Here is a 6329-nt window from a genome sequence, read left to right as displayed (position 1 = left end):
GAAATTTAGAAATCCTTTCTCTCTCTCTCTCTCTCTCTCTCTGGGATTTCCTGACTCTCATATCAGACCTCAGAACATTCATGAGGTATATATGTATATATATCTCTCTTTCTCTCTCTGAGAATACTATATATTAAACCCTAAAGGGTGATCAGCTTTTGTAAGATCACAAACTTTGTTGAGGTTGAGATTGAGCTAGGTCTCCCTCCAATTATAAGTCTTCCCATTAACAACAATAATACAGCGGATATTTTTTTTTTCTTCGTACAATATTGGAGCAGTCACGAGTGGGAAGGTCTCACACACACAGATCTGAGAGAATATTTATTCTCTCTTACTTTCTCACCCCAACAACATATAAAACAACCAGCCCTGTGATATTTTTCTGCAGCAGCATATTTCGACACTGCACACAGTAATAATAACAACAATACAATTCGAAATTCATGATGGCCTGTACAGAATATATAGCAAGAAAGAAACGAAGCCACATCTTTTTTATTCTGATTTCAATTTCTTCTCATAATAACAACAAGATAGAATGATATATATGTCATTAATATTCTGCTAGTACTACACCTTTTTCACTGCTCTCTAGCTACTATGGGAGGACCACATTACAATTAGCATTTTCATCATCTCAGTCCTTCCCAGATTTACAGGCGAGCATTGATGCCTAGCTATATCACACCTTTGATTCGTACTTATGTCGGTATCGGGGAGTGTGACAGAATTGTATATATAGATATATAGTTTCCGAACAGCTCAGGAGGGATAGACAAGGAAGGAGAAGAAGGGTATGGAGGGAACGGGAAGAAGCGGAGGCCAAACTCTACATCGGAGAATTCCGGTGCAGAGTTTGTTAGAATACGGATGAGAAAGACAACAGACCCGGCGTGAGATCTTACAAGGTCAAGAAAAGGTCTTACAAGGTCAAGAAGAAGAAAATGGTTGGATGAAGGAATAAGGATGAAAGAAAAAGGAAGAATCAAAGCTCAGGTAGGATAGCACCCAATTCACATCAAGTCGAACCCATCTCACACAACAAACTCTCAGCACCCCCAAATTCAAAGCCTTCATGCTTCAAGCTTTCACTTTGGCATGAGACAGATGAGTAGCCACCTGCATACATGTACGAATGCGACAATTAGGTTTTAGCACAAAATTGGATACATATAAAAGCGAAACGAGTACACTTTGGGATATAGGGTTATATACCTGGTAGAAATCGTTGTCTGGCTTTTATAGCCTTCATGTTAGGTGAAAGCTCCTGACCTTCCCGCATATATATAAAACGAGAGAGAGAGAGAGAGAGAGAGAGAGAGAGAGATAGATGAAGAAGGGAAAAGTATATGGCATTGAAAAAGTGAAGGGGGGTGCGGCGAGGTTTTATATAAGGAGGGAGGGAGGAATCGGTTTGGGACTGGCAGTGGGCTGACAGTGACAGGTCCGAAAGGCCCAGAAAGAATGTTAAAAAAAGGGACTCTGGGGGTGACGTCAGCCAGAGAGCGGCTTCTGCCCGGGCTGCCCGGCCGACTGACCTCTATGGGTGGTAAAAACTGTGAAATGGTATCGAAGGGGGAGTAAATAACGGTCGGTGAATATTTACCTCATTGGGAAAGTGCATGGTGTCGTGTCCGTACACCGTCAAGAGGACCCATTTTGATTTTGAGCTCTGCGTTCCACACGTGGCGTTTTCAGGACCGTCTCGTGAAACCGCAGGTGGGATTCGCTCGTGTGGCTCCTAAATTTTCACAGGCGTATTCACAATTTACCCCCGGCCCCCGGTAGGGTAGAGCGTACTGAACTTTGACTATTAGCCGGGCCATCTCTCTCTCTCTCTCGTTTTACCTAAGGTTTTAAATTTATCTGAAACTGTAGAAATTTCCGTCCAATTTTCCTTAATTTTGAAGTATTAAAACAAAATTCATATGTTATATCATTTTCGTTAGAATTTTCTCGAAATTTTCCTTACATTTTCTCGAAATTCTTAATTTCCTAAATATCTACACACAAAATATATTTAAAAATTCACACCGAAATTTTGTCCGAAATTTCTGTGAAATTTGTATGTCACCGACAAAGAATTTTTTATTTCATACTTTCATAGAGAAAATATGAAATTTTGATTTTGTTTTTTGCAATCAAGTTGAATACAACAAAAAACTTTTTGATTTTATCTGCTACAAAGTTGAATGCTCCAACCACAACATGATTCCCTTTTTGCTTAGTCTCAAATGTTGTATGCTTCATACAATGAAACACCATATTGGGTAATTCCACAATATCCGATATATGGATTGCATGTGGAAATGGATCAGCATATGCACAATACTCATGTGATGAAGTACTAAAATAATTTCCAAAATTCATGTACAATTTTCTAATTATTGGTGAAAAAGGGGTGATGGCCAAGCCTCCCACTTGGTTCCAGCTATAAAAATAATAATCAAATAAAAGTCAAGCATATTCACATTATCAATATACAACACATTTATAATTACACATAAATAAAAACACTAGTTTAGCAACCTACTACAGTACTAGTTAATTACTCGTCTATATTAAATATCACAATTCTATTATAAATGTATAATTTTAAAAATGCTACATTGTAAATAGGTTTACTATAGGTTAGTTTAGTCTATGTAAAAGTTTTATTTAAAAATATTATTTTATAAATGCAATTAATGTGATTTCTTTATTATTAACCAAAATTTCCTTAAATAACCGAAACAGAAATTTGAATTCTTGGTTTTACCAAAAGGAGCTCAATGGTTTAATATATATCTTTGGCTAATGTTTTGGTTTATTTCGTTGATTATAAATTGGGTTAAATACTGCTTACTCCCTATACTTATAGGGTTTCATCGTTTCAGTCCCTGACCTTCGAATTTCACCTAAAAAGTCCCTGAATTCCCAATTTCCTCCCAATTGGTCCCTGCCGTCAAGCATCTGTCAAAAACTCCGTTATCTTCCCCTAAAAAGTCTATTATACCCTCATTTACTTTAAAAAAAAAAAATCACTTCTTCTCTTTTTTTATTATTATTATTTTTTCTTTTTACCTCTTCTTCTTCTTCCGGCTCTCTCACCTCCTCATCAAGATGGTTCCAATCCACAGACCTTCAAGAGGTGAAATGAAAAAAAAGAAATAAAAGAGAGAGAAAAATAAATTTAAAAAAAACAAAGTAAGTGAGGGCATAATAGACATTTTTGGCAACTTTAACAGAAAATTTTGATGGCATGGACCAATTGGGAGGAAATTGAGAGTTTAAGGACTTTTTAGGTGAAATTCGAAGGTCAAGGACTGAAACGATAAAACCATATAAATATAGGGAGTAAATAATATTTAATCCTTATAAATTTAATGGTCAAGATGAAGAAAACGCGTACTATTCTAAAATTATAATTGAGAGATCATTATCAAAATTATATAAAATATTAAGAGATTTGATGCAAATTATATAAATAATTTTTTTATTACTTTATATATAAAAGACATTAATCTCATATTTCTATGGTGATAACCATATAATCTAAGATTGAGTGTGATTACAGAAAAATATTGAACATTAAGTAGATTTATACTAACAAATTGTAAAATGTCTCAAGTTCGAATTTTACTAATGTGATACACAACAGAAATAAAGAAACAAAAATATATCGTACTTCCACTATTCACTATTATTGAAACAAATACGCACAGCTAGCACTGTGGCCTGTGTAGAAGTCTGGAGTTGCGAAAAGAGGAGAGGGGACATGGAATCTTGGTAACTACAAGAAACCCTTAAATTGAGCACCATGCATATTGAACTTGAAAATCTATGTAATTTTCCTTTCACTTCTCTAACTTAAACTAATCAAATGCTTATAGAGAAAGAGCTTATTATATTAGGGTTTGTGGGAAATGGAACCTGCAAGGGCGTGCGGGGAAGAAGAAAGCAATACACTACAAAATCACAGTCTCCCAAGATGTGGTCAAAGTAAGGGAACTGGTGAAATAATCACAGCTTCCTTCCCTAGTTTCTTGGCCTGCGTTTTCTTCATTATATTAATCCCCTAATGTTTCACAAAGTTTGACTCCTCTCAGTCTCTTACTGGCTTGTTCTTTATGGAGCTGGCGGCAACTTTGAGCCACATAATTCAGGATTGCTCCCACTGTAAAAAACAGGCATAACCTGCAGTGATTTGGTTCTTGTATGTAGAAGATAGAAACACCTCCATTGTTTATTGTCTAAACTCAGAGTTTTTTTTTTGAATATTCGAGTTCAGAAATTAAGTGCACGCCATGAAATTCTGAGCTCAAATTCTCTGCTTGCAGTTGCTTTACAACCATGATCAGTGTATTTGACAACAATGAATTCATGAATTTTTGTTTTTTTAGTAGCAAGTACATCATAGTTTTTTTTTTATTTTTTGCTTTGATTATTCATCCTTGCATCAAATGTATAGAAATTAATTGAATGTTAAATGACACTCGATTACTTAATTATTTATATTGGTAATTTAATCTCCGAAATTATAAATTTTTTAAAATAAAAAATCACTCCGGAAACTCTAAATTTTAAAGTAATACAACTATATATATATATATATATATATATATATATATATATATATTAGTTTATGAGCTGCCTCTAAGGCTCTAAGCTGGCTTCTAAGGACGGCAGCAGGAAAATACGGTTGACCGGCCTCTTCCACCACCTTATATTCCTTCTTGCCATCTCTCAATTTAACTTTTATGTCTTGGCTTTTACCCTAACTATTAATGCCATAACAGAACTCTCCTAATTGGATATTGTTGATTATTCAATTTTCATTAGTTACAAACTCAGTGACTTGGTAATCTGCATGTTATATGATTAGTGGCACCAAAACCTGGGCACCACTTATACCCTTTTAGCTATACGCCAATTCCCAAACCCTCTAAACGATATCCTGTGCTTAGAAGCCCTTCATCGAAAACACGGGGTGCTTAACAGTGAAAATCTACACCAGCCAGCTACCTATAGACTCTGAAATAATCGAAATCGAATATCCTCTTTGTGCTAACTGGTTACCTTCACTTTTCCCACACTAACACCTTTACGTCTGGGTATACGTACGCGAAAATGAATGAGTGGAGAGGGCTGAGGCTGTACAAACAGTGGAACTTCGACAAAGGCCATGAACAGTTTCGCTTGCCTAGCTCAGAAGAGGAAGCTGATATGACCAATGAGTCGTATGATCGACATGATTGATGATTTAATGTAGAGACGTACAAGGAATCACAGGAATACTAGGAGACATGCACTAACTGCGGAATTTTGTCAAACAGTTGGTGTGCATTGGTCATGCAATAAGCTCGTATATATTATGGAAGGGTTGAAATAGTGTGAAGCAGACGAGGCTTTTGCGCCAGTGAGGTGCCTATATAGATATGTATAACCATCTGAGGAAATTAATCATGTAGAATTTTGGGGTAAAGCAGATGGTACTACTCGATATGTCCAAGGTGTGGAGCTGTTTTGGTATAGTATTAGTCTTGGACTTAGTTAACTTTGGTGAGGAAAGATAGGAACAAAAAAGACCTGCAAAGATTCTGCAGAGATTGAAAGAGAGAGTGAATTATTTGAATTTGGGTTCATCCATGGCAGGTCCACCTAGAAATTTCCAGGTAAATGGATGACACCCATTTCGTTTTCAATTTCATTGTGCAGAAGAGAGCTCTCATACTCTTTTGAGATACTTGTATAGTAAATGAAATAATGTTACAAGTAACAAGTGGTAGGAGTACCAAGGAACAAGACAATACTGATGCATCCATCAGTGGAATAGATTATCACCATACTGTGTATGGGAATTGACAAGATGATGATTTTGATAGCTAGGTCCTATATATGTCATCAAGTTACCTGTTAATTAATGGGTCTGGATAATGTTGATTTGGGGTTTATCATTCATTATGATCATCATGGTTTTGCTTGGTGCTTTCGTTTTCTCAAGGGTATTCCAAGGTGTTTGTTGAAGGTGAATTCAAATAGATCAGATCCATAACAGGTTGGTTGTTCCTTGGCTTGTCATGTGCAAAAAATAGTTGAAGATTTACAAGATATATATCTCATTATCTCATGTGTGGCATGATGCTAACATTTTGGAGCTCAAGCGTTTATATAGATTGTAATTAGGAGTTCTCTCTCTCTCTCTCTCCTCTTTTTTTCTTTTTTCTTTTTGTTTTCTTAACCCAAAAAAAAAAAAATTAATACAGAAAGGCACCCTTAACATAATTTAAACCTAGGGTTTTTATCCATTCACCCCATTTCTAGAGATTCTTTTTCCACTTACCTCA

General features: G+C 35.8%; 1 long non-coding RNA gene across 1 annotated transcript; it reads right to left on the bottom strand.

Moving 5' to 3' along the window:
• Window positions 1-468: 468 nt before the first annotated feature.
• On the bottom strand, window positions 469-1357 carry LOC112198292. Its single transcript, XR_002935929.2, has 2 exons — window positions 1219-1357; window positions 469-1122 (listed from the first exon to the last, which is right to left on the bottom strand). It is a non-coding gene; the product is annotated as an uncharacterized LOC112198292 (long non-coding RNA).
• Between the last annotated feature and the right edge of the window lie 4972 nt (window positions 1358-6329).

Source organism: Rosa chinensis, chromosome 4 (genome assembly GCF_002994745.2).
Source record: "Rosa chinensis cultivar Old Blush chromosome 4, RchiOBHm-V2, whole genome shotgun sequence".
NCBI classification, from domain to species: domain Eukaryota; kingdom Viridiplantae; phylum Streptophyta; class Magnoliopsida; order Rosales; family Rosaceae; genus Rosa; species Rosa chinensis.
This window is presented reverse-complemented; position numbering and strand designations above follow the sequence as displayed.